The sequence below is a fragment of the Haliotis asinina genome, chromosome 8, assembly GCF_037392515.1.
Source record: "Haliotis asinina isolate JCU_RB_2024 chromosome 8, JCU_Hal_asi_v2, whole genome shotgun sequence".
In the NCBI taxonomy this organism is placed as follows: Eukaryota; Metazoa; Mollusca; class Gastropoda; order Lepetellida; family Haliotidae; genus Haliotis; species Haliotis asinina.
The window spans coordinates 48814281-48829824 of record NC_090287.1 but is presented as its reverse complement, the minus strand read 5'-3'; the positions used below and the strand labels follow the sequence as shown (position 1 = coordinate 48829824).

Genomic DNA, 15544 nt, shown 5'->3' with positions numbered 1-15544 from the left:
ATCACACCATCTCCATACGTCATACAACAAGCGCAACGGTCATATACATTGAGGCTGCTGTGTGCACGTGCAACATGACCCATTCCTGCATGACATGAAATGTTCATTGTAATCAGTCGTTGTATTGTACTGTGCACCCCAAGGATGCATACGTTGAAATCATTTGTGAACTTCCTTTTCACTCCGTATGCATCTCAACCCGCGACTCCGACAGCGCAATCCTCCAACAAACACTATATGCCATGTCGTTACTAGACACCAAAGTACACTTCAGCCGACCTAGCAGTTTCAACAATGTTCTTTTCTATCTAGCATGCAGTCATCCAAATGCACTATTCTAGCGAGCATGCAGTCGCCTTATTTTACTACCATGCGGTCACGCCCATCTTTTCTTCTACATATCATGTAGTCATCGCCTATGTTCTAGTCTAACCAGCATGCAGTCACCCAGTGATCTATTCTACCCAGCATGCAGTCACTCCAATATTCTACTTAACGTATCATGCAGCCACACCAATGTTTTATTCACCCTAGCATGCTGTCGCCCCCTTATTCTATGCAACCGAGCATGCAGTCACCCCAATGTTTTTATTTACCTACCATGTGGTCACCCACATATTTTATAGTACCTATCATGCGGTCACCCCAGTGTTCTATTCTACCTACCATGCAGTCGCCCCAATATTCTATTCCTACCCATCACGCCGATTCACGTCATCTAGCTGACAATCATATGTAATGCATGCCCCATCAATCCATGATTGCATATCACTGCATAATGCACCACAAATGCCGTTTTCTACAAATACACATGAGGCACTGTCTGTTCACGAACCTTGCTCCACTTTTTAACACATGTGAGTTAGCCTAATGGTCAAAGCACCTGCTCGTCGCGCTGAAGACCCGTGTTCGATTCCCCACAAGGCTACAAAGTGTGAAATCCATTTCTGGTGTTCCACGCCGTGATGTTGCTAGATGTTTCTGAAAAGGGCGTAAATAAATAAATAAATAAATAAATAAATAAATAAATAAATAAATAAATAAATAAATAAATAAATAAATAAATAAATAAATAAATAAATAAATAAATAAATAAATAAATGATATCAACATTCGTGGCCATGGTTTATCACACCGGTAAGCTGCCAGCATGGTAAAGATATACCACGTCAGTGCATTAATCGACAAATCGGTTGAATGCATGCACACATGTTCATTGAGAAGCATTTGTTGCAACCTAAACATTGATATATGTACAATGTACATAAACCTACACTCTGGTGTTACACTTGCAATGGCTTTTCTTATAAAGGTTTATGTCGTCTTGGAAAGTAGCAGTTTTGTAAGCCAACAAATATCGACTAAACTATATTACTACGTTTGGGAGACCGATTGAATGATATATAGAATGAACAGATGAATAGATGAATGTGAGAATGAATACCCTTGTTCGATTTCACGGGTCACACTGTCACCATGGGTTTAACCCTAATTCTCGATCCGGTTCGCCACAGAAAGAACTCTTATTGTTCAATAATGCAAAGTCTTTTTCAATATCCTAGTTATAGCAGGGAGTCGCATACAGACTGGATGAGCAGAAGTTACTATACAATTTGCCCTCGTCTGTCTTATCTCCAGTCTTAGCGGTCCGCCCACACGGGCTATGGGTTGTGACATGTACTTAACTATCATGAATTGTTGATCATGTTATGTGAATAAGCGTATGCCACTGAGCATTGTGTAGCTGGTGTGTATTTATCAGTTTATTCCACAAGGACATTGGTGAAGAAGCGCCACAACAGCGAGTTGTAATGAAGTGGCGGTATTCATTATTGTGGGGCCATGTCAAGGAGGGGTTTCCAGAATATTGTTATTGGAGGATAAATAATCATGAACTGCATGAACACAAGGGATAGCAGTAACTGTTTTACATGTTGATGCAGAGACCGTGCACCCGTGCGGTATCTCGTGCACCCGTGCGGTATCTCGTACATGAGTGAAAGCAGTATTGCGATTTATGTGATATGTGTTAAGGATGTATCGAAATAGATAAGTCTGTGATGACAAACATATATATTTCCATTTCAGTCAATCAGTAAGAATATTGGTATTTTCCATAACCCACCTCATCATAAAATACCTATTTTTAACAAAAGAATGGATGACTGCTCCGTCATGACGGATGCAACGAACTTTATCATACATGAATACACTGAGGCCAGACGAAGTGCAGGGTTGCGTGAAGTATCAACTAAAACACATGAAGGTTGGTTAATGAATGGCCAAGTATATGTTTGGGTGGGGTATTGGCCACGTGGTAAAATGGTAGGTGGGGAATTGAAACTGGAGACTGGAGACTGGAAACCCCAACTTACTTAATTAGGCGGGAAATTGGATAATTTAGGACACAGGGGTATCAGGGTACTTGGGTTTCGGTAAACTGAAAGTGCCATTGCCTTTAAACAGAACAGAACAGAACAGAACAGATAAGATAAGATAAGATAAGATAAGATAAGATAAGAAAAAAAAGAAAAGAAAAAAAGAAAAGAAAAGTTAAGACTTTATTGTCACGAGTGAAATTCTTTTTGCATAAAAAGCAGCCTAAAATGAATATATACAGAATTCACAAAACTATACATGCACAAAATGAATGCTGGTGATACCATACAATTACCCACAGAGGTAAAGTGGCTGAGTTTGTTTTATCGCATGCATGACGACCATTCAAAAGCGTTTTTTTTTTCATTAATAACACGAATACTGGATGGCATGAAGGACAGTCGAACTGTGTTTGTTTAAGTGAAAGACGCTGGAATAACACCGAGATGTTTGTAATGGTCCACTCTTTCACTTTCTGCATTTATAATTATAAGAGGCTGTAGATCCTTAATTATTTCTCTGAAAATCAACCACTATTTCCTCAAATTTTCTTTAGATTCAGAAAAAAAAGATGTTTTCTTTTGGATAGTGAAGTTGGTATAACGGTCTGAAATTAAGGACTTTCGGAAACATGAGAATGCTTACAAGAATAGAAGAAAATGCCCGGGTTGCCGAGTCACTTATTCGAATAACGGTTTGAAATAGTTCCTGTCCGTCTGACAGCAAGTTCTAATAATCATGGGAGGTAACTCCGATTTATGTACACTTTGACACGAGTCATCGATCTCGCACCAAATCCTCCGGCTTGCGGAAAAGGGGCGGTGAGTTTGACGAGTGCTGTCGTTGACATAACATTATAATTGTTGTGAAAATAGCATCAAGTGACGTATGATGCACTTTTATGCAATCCACTTTTAATATGTCTACTGATACACACGGCTGTCTCAAAGGGGTAAACAAAACATTACATTGCATTCTACTGTTTGCTTCTGCTTCAGTAAGGGAGATTTCGTCGCTGAATGTCGATTACAGCCCGGTTTGTTTCCGTGTTTCGATCTCTACTACGTTCAGCCCGTGTGCACTGTTTCGTTGTTTTCTGAAATTTCGCTTGTAAACAGAGAGTTCCATGCATCATCACAAATTAATCCTGGTTTGCATTCTTCGAACGAAATCACTCAACGCATGCCTTAGTATCAAGGCAAATCTGAAAACAAGTTTTCTGCGTTTGGAGTGACTTTGACAATTCCATCCAAGGCTATAATGTTAAAAATGTCGTAAAGACATTGCTCAAAATGTCTTCCACAGATGATTAAAAACACAGTGTGTGAGGAGAAATGCATACACAATTTAATGAATGTTTCTGTCGGTGTCCCTTCAGATCAACTTCTGGTCAACTCACTTAATTAATGGGGTTGAAATATAATGAGGAAATATATCTTATTTAGTGTCTATGTATATTCATTCACTAAATCGCAGTGAGCGATATTTTTTCTGAAAAGTTTCTTCAGGGCCCAACCCAGTATTGGTGTATAAATAACTAATTTGTTTCAAAAACCAAATCACTTATATCTAAAACCTATCATGAATTAGAATGTATAGAGCGACATTGTCAGTAAATTAATGTTCTTGAATTTGTGTTACTAGTAGTGCAGAAATTGATTTGCAGCTTATTTGCAAGTGCTTTTCTTGATGTGCAAATTGCTAACCCCTCATTAACAGATTAGTGTGACCCATATCATCTGTGACCTGTTTGTTTGTCAGTTGAAGTGAAAGACTGACGGATGTAACAAAAGTCAATACATCTACAAAAAAAGATACTCTAAATAGCTTACGCTTCCTGTATTTCAAGAAGGATTATCATTACATGTTTTCAAATAACTTTGTGTAAAAGCAAATGTTAAGCAGCCCTTATTCAATTAATATTTCGTTATTGTTCTGTCAACTGAACCTGTAGACTAGTGTAGTGGTTATAGCACCTGCTACCCACTAACTGATCCTTCCCTTTGGGTAGCCTGCTCACTAAGGGCATGGATCACTGAAACTTTGTTAAAGAGTTACATTACATTTTGTACCATATTGACGTATTGTTTTATGTAGTGTATTACAGTGGACGAAATTTGGTGAATAATGTTTCTTGAAGACATGTTATCAATATTTTAAGCCACATTTGTAGATGGATCGTCTTTGTGCATATTCTTTGATAGAAGTTCTCAGAAAACATGACCTGTAAAGATATGGGTTAGAATTGCCCTGCAGTGCCTCATGCCTTTCGTAAGAGGCGTCTAATGGTATCAGGCGGTCAGGCTTGGAGAACTGGTTGACACATGTCATTGCATCCCAGTTGTGTAAACTGATGCTTGTGCTGTTGTAGCAGGGCGTGGAGTCATCCCACAGATGACATCCTTACCTTGTCAGCTTGCTGACGGGGTTAACCTCTTTGGTCGCATGGACAAGGTGTCTGCCTTCTGTTCGAATCCCAGCACGGGACTCGGAAATTTTGTGGCCGCTGCATTTGTGCCCAACATGGGGCTGAGCATGTTCATATCAAATTTGAACAAAATAAGCCTCAGCACCCAACTATGTGACCCGGGACGTGCCTTCTGATGACGGGGGAGTATGCAGCAGGGCGTGGAGTCATCCCACAGATGACATCCTTACCTTGTCAGCTTGCTGACGGGGTTAACGTCTTTGGTCGTGTGGACAAGGTGTCCAGTTTCAGATCGGAAGGTCCTTCATTTGAACCCAGCATGGGACTCGGAAATTTTGTGGCCGCTACACTGTTGATCACAAGATTGTGTGTTCCAGTCTCGATTATTTACAGACAGATGCAATCATCTGAGGAATCTAAGTCTGGTCATGAGTTTGACCAGGACTAGGAAACATGTTAACCATTTGTCTTTTAACCCTACCTACTAAGTTAAACTAAGAGCTATACCCCTACTTTCTAAGGAGGGTCACTGACCTGGGAGATATTAAGTGGACTAACCTTCCTGACTGGTTCACTGTAAACAACAGTGTCACTAACTGGGAGCTCATAATGAACTCATGAAAAATTCAAAATGATACAGGATGCAGAAGACTGCCAGACAGCATGGCTGTGAAAGTGATTAAACAATGATGTTTGAACCATACAGCACCACAGGGATCTCCATACAGAAGTTGGAATTCTTTGTACACTATGTTTGCCTCTCTGTATGTAAACCAAGTTCTGGTTCCCATAGCCTTTAATGTTCCCTGTGCATGATTCAGGTACAGAGTTGGTTCTCTGTTTCCAGTGTATGCTCTTACATACAGGATACAGGAACTGAAGGAAAACTGAGTTCTATGGATTGTCAACCTCTTTATTGCAATGAGTGCCATATAATACATTTTGGGGTACATATACTCGCTTTTGCTTCCTATTGATGCAATGAAAGACTTCCTCCATACAGTGAAACTGTTGCCCCCTGTGTTATTATTTTTTCCCAAACTGATTCTAATAGCAAATTGTGTGTGGGATCTTTGTAAAGAATGTTTCGAGGGACGCAACTCGGTGGGGTTCACTTGAAATATTGTTCAGCCAGGTAGATGGTGTGAGAATTGATTCATGCAACACTGTTTGATTTAATGTTGTGATGTGAGTATGTAATTGTCTTTTTAGTGAATTATATGGTAGCTTCCCTGAGGGCGGTAGTTAGTGTTGAGAGAAATGCATTGTTTATTTTTAGAGAAGTTTGCAGTGATATAGTTCCTTTATGCAGATTATCATGACATTGGTCAAATTTCTAACATTCTGGGAGCTAGTACACTGGTAGGAATCCCATTGTTATCTCCGTGAACCAAACCCATAACCTTGCCAGCATTTTCTTCCCACCGAGGTTACTTGTCATATCTTCCTACAAACCTCTCTCGTAATACAGCCATATTTTCCACTTCTTGTAAAATGCCCTAGTGGCAAAAAGTCGCAACACAAATTATCTCCTTTCTATCCATTCAATCAGAAAGCATGTTACATTGACTTAGATCCAACTTCACTAATACAAGCAAATGTAGGGCCACAGATGTCTTCCCACAGTCGGGCACTTGTGTTGATGTGATACACAAGACATTTAAAGGCTAGCTTGTCCATTGTCGATGAGGTGGTAGAGACACCATTGATTCACCATTACATGACTGAGTTCTGTCTTGAAGAAACATTTACGCATTGCAACGTAGCATATGGACATTACTGAGGCCTTGCGAATGATCACTTTTGAAAGAACGTTTCTGATTGCACAACGAAATCTTATTGCAACCAAATCCTGAACACTCGCACCACGAAAGGGCGCTAACAGCACAGCGGTATGTAGGAAGATATGACAAGTAACCTCTGTGGGAAGAGGATGTTTTGCAAGCTGACTTCTTTTGAGGAGCAGGAGACATTGGATTTCCAACACACTGACTGTTTGTTGATAACCCCAAGACTTATCCAAGGTTACATGTCAACCATGCTTGATTTTATGTCAAGAGTACATAAATTCTCAAGAGATAAGATGAACCTGGATGGTTCCTCAGTAGGAGTCAGATGGCTTGCATTCTATTTGAACTCAGTCTTCTGTATAATTTGTTGTGCCCAGTTGATACCTTACAGTCCATTTCAGTCAAAATCTCCCCAATGAATTTGCACTCTGACTCCAAAACAAATAATTGTAATGACTCAAACTGACACCAAAGTAAATAGGAAAAATGCACCAACTCTGCAGAATATTGTTGTAATTTTTGTCAACAAAATAGAAAAGTTGTTTAACAAATCATCATTATTTTCATTGATACTGCAAGATTTGTGACACGAGTGTAGCAACAGCTCAGGTAACAGCCAGGTAGTCCTGAATCGGACAGAGTCAACAGGGTGCACTCATATGACAACAGGCCTGACAGTTGCCTGTTGTAAACCTCTTTGAAGCCAGTGCTGATGCTCCACAGCATTTTCAACTTTATTAGCTGATTTTTTCAATGTACTAGATTTTGAACATCTGTCATTTTAAACGTTGTGTTATTCAGGGCAATGTCAGATTTGATGATACCCTGATCAGTTCAGTCGGGTTCAAACCACAAAGATAAGGATGCAAACGTAAGACATCATGACCTTGTGATTTCAGGTACTGGTCAATTTTATACACTGGTGCTCTTTTGTTGATTTTAATGATCTCATAAAGTTTAGGTTTTGCTGTGTTTTGTGGAAATGGTACATCATGGTTTTCTGACCCTGTTGTCATGCATGACTTCCTTGAATTTGAAGTTGGGGCTTTTGTATCAGGATCCTAGATAGTATGGTAAGTAGCAATGTCCATGACAATTTCTTTGATGGTTACGTCCGTACCAGTTATTTTTGTACCCATTCCATAAAAGCCTGTCAATTCATTTTGGTGTGGTAATATTGGTTGTCTTTGGCTTTAGCCCTAAACACAAGAGAACACCCAGGGAAGAATCCCACAGATTTACAACCTGTATGAAGCACTATTGAGTCAGTCTCCTTTGGTTATTGGCAGTCTTCTGGAACAGGCCTCTTCAGTTCTAGCGAATACTGCATTTGTGTAGTGTGGCTTGCATTTACCCAAGTCTCATCAAGATAAACAAGCCCATACCACTCTTCCCACTTTTGATGTATGGTGTTTAAGTAATTATTTTTTCATTCGCATAATATCTGATCTTTCACAAAGAACACGTCTCACTTTCCCGCTAACTTTGGTCTACCAAACTCCGAATTTATGAAGCAATTTCCAAAGTTGGTACTTAGATACTGAAAGGGAATGTTGAGTTTCTTTTATCATTTGCAATATGTGTAATGATAAGTGTTTGTTCTTGCTGTATAAACTTCGGATTGTGTTCTGGACAAGTTGTTTTTGAAATGAATCAAGTTTTTCAATATTCATGGATTTTGATATGCCCCCTTCCTGGGCACTCATGTTTGATGGTTTGTTAAACAACTTTTATATTTTGTTGACAAAAATTACAACAAAATCCTCCAGAGTTTTCCATTTACTTTGGCATTAGTTTGAGTCATTTGTGATTGTTTGTTTTTGAGCTAGAGTTCAATTCATTGGTGAGATTTTTACTGAAATGGACTGTAGACGTTTGGGTGGTGGGGTAGCATAGTGGTTAAAGCGTTCGCTTGTCATGTCAAAAACCCAAGTTCAATTCCACAACTATGTGATTTCTGGAGTCCCATGCCTTGGTATTGCTTGAATATTGCTAATAGCAGCGTAATGCTAAACTCTCTCACTCCTAAAATGTTCTCTCTCATATGGTTTAGCTATGTTCTGTATTGTCATTGTCAAAAATCATCTAATGTATTTTGTTCAAATATTTGATAGCTGAAAGCCTTGTTGATCTTGGATCATCTTTGAGGGTGTCTCTTCCCATCTTGAACTTCACTCTTACCAATTATCAGTGGCAAAGGAAGGAGCCTCATCTATTGTTAGCCATATCTGCATGAATGACTGTTAATTATCTGAAGTGTGTTAGCCACGTTTGTGTTTTTCACCATTAGAGAATGTTCGTGCATGAGAAATATGCTGCCTGATTGTGTTCAGATACAAACAGTAAGCATGTAAGTGTTCTATGGAAACTGTCATGGGTGTAAATACTGTACATCCTTGTAGTATTTACTAGGTTTCAACACCCATGTGTGACTTCTCGATGGGGTTGTGACTGAACATGTGCATGGTCTGTCAGGACCAGAACAGAGTCATCACACTGATCAGTTACCCCGATCAAGTCACTCAAACTTCCATATATGTACCTGCTCCCTCGAAATGTTCGTAGCCCTAAGAATTCTTAACTTTGATTGTAGCCATTGTGTTAAGAATGGGCTTAAGAAGTTTGTAGGGCTACATACTTTTAGAGAATAGCTTGCCTGGTCCTAGGTAAAGGGATACGCCTGGTCCCAGGTAAAAGGATACACCTGGAATAATCCAGGTGTAAATCCTACCTATTAAGCTGCAAAGTGATGGTGGTGGGTTTGAATTCTGCTGGCCATGGTGGAAAAACATCCACCCATCAACCCATCTAGTGCTATGATGAGTTTAAGTATTGATACTGTGGCTCTAAGCTTCCAGAAAGTATGTTTATAGGTATACGTTTGAATAGAATGGCTTTCAGTTAATGTTGCATTGTGAAACAGCTGGTGAAAGAAAACAGTCTGTTTTTGTCAGCTGTGGTCTGGTCGACAGTCTGCACAGCTGTATCTACTGATGTAAGTGATAGATATAAACGTGAAGAAAAAAATATTCATCTCAGATTTCAGTTAATAGTTTGAACAGTAGCAGACTTGAAATCAGTGAATTTTAGACAGATGCAAAATATACACAAAAACAAGAACTTGTTTTATGTTTTTACAGTCATGATGAAGATGTAAACACATATTCTGTATCAAGATGGCTATTTAAACATTCAATATCTGGTGAGGGCAGTTTTTGTTGTAGGTTTGTTGTTTTGCGATGTTATTTTCTCTGTGAACCATATGATTATGAGACAGCGGCTGCTTTCATGAAGCAACATTTGTGAAGGTTAACTTTAACTCCCATTCTTTAACATTACTCTGTGGTTACTTTAGCGACTTTATGATCACCACACTAGTTTGTTAAAGGATGCACTGATAACTAAATTTGGCTTTTGGGTTTAGGAGGAAGGAGTCTCCTGGGGGATATAGAAATGAGTTCCGTCCTTCCGTCCACAATACTTTGTCCAAAGCATACCTCCTAAACTATTTGGATATCTTAACAAAACTTGGTACACATGTCAAGCATGATCCCTAGATGTGTCTTTTGGGGGTTAAACTCAGATATGAATTTTATTTTTTAGCGGTTTCCTTGGAAACATGAATTAGGCTGTGACTATGAGGATGTCACCTTGTCCGGAGAAAATCTCTTGAACTATACATGCTAGCTTCATCAAATTAGGTACACATATCAAGCGTGATTCCTAGATGTGCCTTTTGTGGTGTAGACCCAGGTATGAATTATATTTTTGCAGTTTTCATGGAAACATGACCTAGTCTGTGACTATGAACTATGTCCTGAATAGATCTTCCAAACTATACATGCATGATTCCAATATGTGCCTTTTGGGGATTAGACTCAGATGTTAATTTTTTTATTTATTTTTTGCATTTTCCGTAGATACATGACTTAGCTGTGGCTTTTAGGATGTTATCATATCCAGAGCAGATCTCCCAAACTTAAACTTTATCAAACTTGGTATACACATTTGTCATGCTCACCATGATCCTTAGATGTGCCTTTTAGGGGTTACACCAGTGTGCGAATGTTTTTTTTTTGTGGTTTCCATGACAACCAGTCTTTGGCTGAAATGGGTGGTTGTGCTCTTTTCCAGACAGAACAATAAAACCATTCTCTGTTCACTGTTTCTTCTCTAAATTGGCACAGATAGTCTGTTCCATACTGGTGCCTTTTGGTAGGTTAGGATATTTGAATAAATTTTTTTTTGTGTTTCCATGGCAGCAAGTTTAACCTAGACTGAATTTGGTGGTAGTTTTCTTTTCTGGAGCAGAACTGTAAAATTTAACATTACTCTCCTTCCACTGTGCCACATTCACACCAAAACATACTGTAATCATAATCAGTAGACATATTCATAAAGAGTAGTTTGCTGTTGTGGGGGATATTGATGACTTTGTCTTCCTGTTTGATCACATTAGGGTTTATGTGATTACCTGATTTGGGTAAATAACTTGTGAAATCTCAAAAAAGTAAACATTCAAACAAAGCCGGAGTTGTGTTTCTTTTGCTGTTCAGTGTAGAACCGTTCTTTTATCTTCCTGCAGCAAGATGTTGTACACAACATTCTCTCTACTGCATTAATCCATTGTTAGATAATGGATTAGATGGAGCCTTGACCTAGAATCTGAAAGAGTACAATACACACTCCATAGTAGGCATTATAAAGTGTAAGACATTCTAGTCCTCCATTGATGTGAAGACAGCAGCATGATAACATTCTCTGATGGCGGTTCATTATGTTGACATTAATACATATTGACAATTCTTTACATTGTGTAGTGGTGCTCCATGTGAGCATTGAGATGCAAGGACTGTTGATTGTGGCCTTATGAATCTGGTGATGAATGATTGATTCAGATGATTCGTAAAGGCTGTGCACCACTGGATTTAGAATTGGTTTACATGCAACCAAGTTTCAAGGTTAATTAGTCATAGTGTTGGTTCTATGACTCTTCATGTAGTGTCTCCTGTTGATAGTCAAGTAGGCCTAGTATTGCCTTTCTTCAAATTCATACTGTAGAGTTCATGAAATGGCTAAATGCATGGTGATGAGAGCCTAGTCTACCTGCTCATGATGTCACTCATTGTAGTCCAGATTGTATTATTTACAGATTGTCATCATATTGCTGAATGCAATGTTAAACAGCAAGCAAATAGATACACAGTGAGAAAGAAAGGTAACTTCTTGATGGTGCCCATGTGGCTGTGGAAACACAGATGGATGGTTCAGACATGATATGAATAATGATATATGATGCTGCACCACTGTCCTCATCAAACATCGCCAGCTGACTTTCATGGAAGTGGTTTGTCTACGATGTCAGATTTCCTTTTGTGTGAAATTGGAACATAGCCTGTTATGAACTCTGGTGCTTTATTACATTGTCTTCTATTCATAAATGTAATAAATGGAGATTCTGTTTGCAATTTCGTAAACAAAATGGCTGGTGTTGTGGCCCAGTTGTCAGTTAGAGACTTGCCACAAACCTATTTTGTGGGTTCAAATTCCAGATTCTTCTTCGTTTGTTACCATCACACCAATGGTGTTGAGGTTCCCTGAGGTGGTAAGCATTGGAGCCCTGTATCACTTCAGGCCTTTGTCAGACTTGAGACTTTGGCAGATGAAAAAAGGAAATACTAATCAAAATGTTAACCCTAACTCACTTGAACCTTGAAAATATCAGCTGTTTTCATAAGTGAACATGCACAATATTGGATCAGCTATATGTCAGACCGAGACCTTAAGTCTTCTCTAACTAAGGTCAAGGAAAGAAGGAATTCAGTACTTTCCAGTGCATTTGATGGTTGATTACTTGTTGCCTTTCAAAACTGCGTAGTTCTGCATGTCTTAACTGCATTTATGCGACTGAAGACTGTCATTGCCTGGTTTCTAAGGAGGTGAGTGTGGAGGCGCAGGTGCCAGTATCCAGCTAGGTGTGCACTTCAGGAACACAATGAGGATTCCACAATGCACCATGTCCCCGGGGCACTACTTAACAGAACACTGATATGTAGCCCCAATGGATGCCAGGGTATAGAATAGAGTCAGTGGCTAGCAGACAATGTAATTTAAAGTTTTGTTATTTACCAGACATTACACTCATGAACCTCATTCATCTAAATCTCTAAATTATCATAGTGCTACTACCGTTGCATGTTTCATGGAAAAATAAGTCAAACTTAACAAGTTATCATGATCATGAGTTACTGTTCATGCCTAGTGGTTTGGTATCAGTCTTAGCTGCATCTTGTCCACAGGGATTAACATGAAAGAAGGGTCTCCTGTGCTGTATTCCAGATGATATCTTAGTACTAGCGTCATCATGGTTTCTTGATTTAACATGGACTTAACAGGTTTCTTGTGCTATGGGCCCCAAGTACCTCATGCTGATGTATCATTAAAGCTGACCAAAACAAGAAAACTTGTGGCACTCTGCTAAATGAACTATGAAAATTTGCATGAAACATTTATATCTCATTAGACCCATGTGGGATTTGGAGGGTAGCCACAACCCAGAGAACAGTCTCCCACAACAACTGTAGCACTAAGACTATGTTCACTCCTACCCTTAAACATAACCCATGCTTGCTGTAAGCTCCCACTAAAATGGAGGTGTTCACTATTCGTAGGTGTTTGTCACTATCAGCCTTCAGCATGGAATATTACTTCTGTTTCCAGGTCCAGTATTACTGACTGATTAATTCATTGCCAGTATGGGGAGGCCACTGGCCCATTGAAGTACCTGAGATATATACATATCGCTGTAGAAAAACATGATGGTAGTTTAATCCTAGGAGTACATACTTGGCAAGCAGCAATAATGCAAAGTAATATTCTGATTCTATTTTCCTAATTGCACACAAAAGACATACCTAGTTTTCTCTCTTTAAACATGTTTTCCTACTTTCTTTTATTTGTAACCTATGACTTAATAAAAGCAGTGGAGAGATGAAAGGGCAATTTGATAAACTTTCACAGGTACGGTCGAGGAAGAAAAAATACTGAGTTATCCAAACTTTGAGACATCCAATCAGGACATAGCATCATATATCACTTTGAATGAAAACTAAACAACAAAGTAGATTCCATGTATTCGTATTTGGATATATATACATTTTTGGAGTTGGATTTATTCAACAAACAAAACAAAGAATTCTGAAACCTCAGACTGACGGGCATTTGGTGGTGGCAGTTTAGAAACAACTCAACAACCACATGCTAGTCACGTGATTACACAAAATCCTCATTTTCAGTATGTTTTCTATCAAAACTATTATATAAATCCATCATCAGTAGGGTTTAGTCATAACAGTGAATACTTCCTAATTAATTCATTCTTAATTAATCCTATTTATTTAACAAACAAGTGACTACGTCAACTCAATTAACCCAAATTAGTGTAAATTACCGCATCCTTTTGATTCATGCTGCACTGTGTGTAAACATGTGGAAACAAATTCTCAGTTGAGAGGGATGCTTGCCTATGAAAGGTAGATAAAGATCAAGTTTCTTTGAAAATATCCAGATAAAAGTGTAATTTTTGCTTGGTGGGGCCATGAAATTATATCAAGATATCCGAAATATCGAGACATCCATATAGAGTTAAAGGAGCTTAAATAATGATACATTGCAAAGGATTTTTCGGGGACAAGGATGTTATATCGAGCCAACCAAGATACTGTGAGTTTGATGCAATGGTGCTCGACTGTGTATTTTCATTGACTGCCACATGACAACTCACCTGGACAGAGACTGAGCATGTCATTTGGGGGAGGGCTTGGGGAGGTCAGGTCTATATTAAATAAACTGGAGGTATCAGAAACCAACATCTTCATGATTCATTACATCTCTTTAGATCTTTCAGCATCATCTTCAGTATCGTGAATGTATTCCTTTGATATTTTACCCCACCTAGATAGTGAATCCTGTCAATTGCATACTTTGTGATAATTACCATGGAATATGGAATCGTGTCCCTGTATAATTGTATCTGTTTGCTTTAGTCAAATTAAGCATTCTGGTATAGCTGATTATTTCATGTCCATGTGGTAACTGGAACCATGTTTGTGTATAAGAAGCTGATTTGGATCAAATTGTTTCAATTTCCATAATAGCCCAAATATCACATGTCTGATTATTGATGTGAAACACAGATTGTTGCAGGACAGTGTAGTCAATTACCATACTAAATACATGTAGATTAAACTGGTTTACAAACTCTGCTCACAATTACCTCCTAATTTCTAAAGACATGCCTGTGGAGGATTGAGACCTGTCTGAGATTGGGAAAATTCATGAGAATAATAATTCAAGTTTGTATTTTTTATCTCAAAATGTGGTTAATCATTATATATAATAGATACTTTTCTTTTGTTGAACTTGTAAACTGATGCATGTATGCAATTTTTTCAGTGAACACATCAGGGAATATGTGGTTCATGTCAATACATTATATTCTGAAAGCTAACAGCCAACAAGTAGTAGTTGAAATACAAGGTCAAGGTCCATGTAGCAGGTGTCCCTTTCCCTCTAATCATGCAGATGTTCCTATAAAAGTTTGTCATGACAGTGTCATGTGTTTTATTGCTTGAATCTTTTTTTCAGGAATTTTCCATAATCATGGGCACTACTTAAAAAGATGCAACTATTTTCCCAAGAAAGAGTCAGTTTAAGTTTAATCAATTTCAAAATGATTATGTTTCAGGACATCCAACATGTCCATTCTGTATTTTTTGTGTAGAATGTCATCCCAAACATGCTTTAAGTTTAAGTTAGTTTTCACCATATGGGCAGATGTCCAAAACTAGTCTGTAGAGATTACTATATTGGCAGTCAGAAGTTCAGTCTATGTAGTCCGAATGGATTGTCAGTGTATAATCATGACTGATCAACATAGAACAAAAGA

General features: G+C 38.5%; 1 protein-coding gene across 4 annotated transcripts in view; it reads left to right on the top strand.

The window, feature by feature from the left end:
* The first annotated feature begins 3117 nt into the window (after nucleotides 1-3117).
* The window catches only part of LOC137294246 (alpha-(1,6)-fucosyltransferase-like), a 114707-nt gene continuing 102280 nt past the window's right edge, over nucleotides 3118-15544 (top strand). The window contains exon 1 of one of the 4 annotated variants that reach the window (XM_067825243.1): nucleotides 3118-3200. The gene's annotated coding sequence lies outside the window, so the exon portion shown is untranslated. Of the gene's footprint in view, nucleotides 3201-3303; nucleotides 3332-15544 lie in introns of those variants that run through there. The other 3 variants (XM_067825242.1, XM_067825245.1, XM_067825247.1) reach the window with 3 other exon arrangements.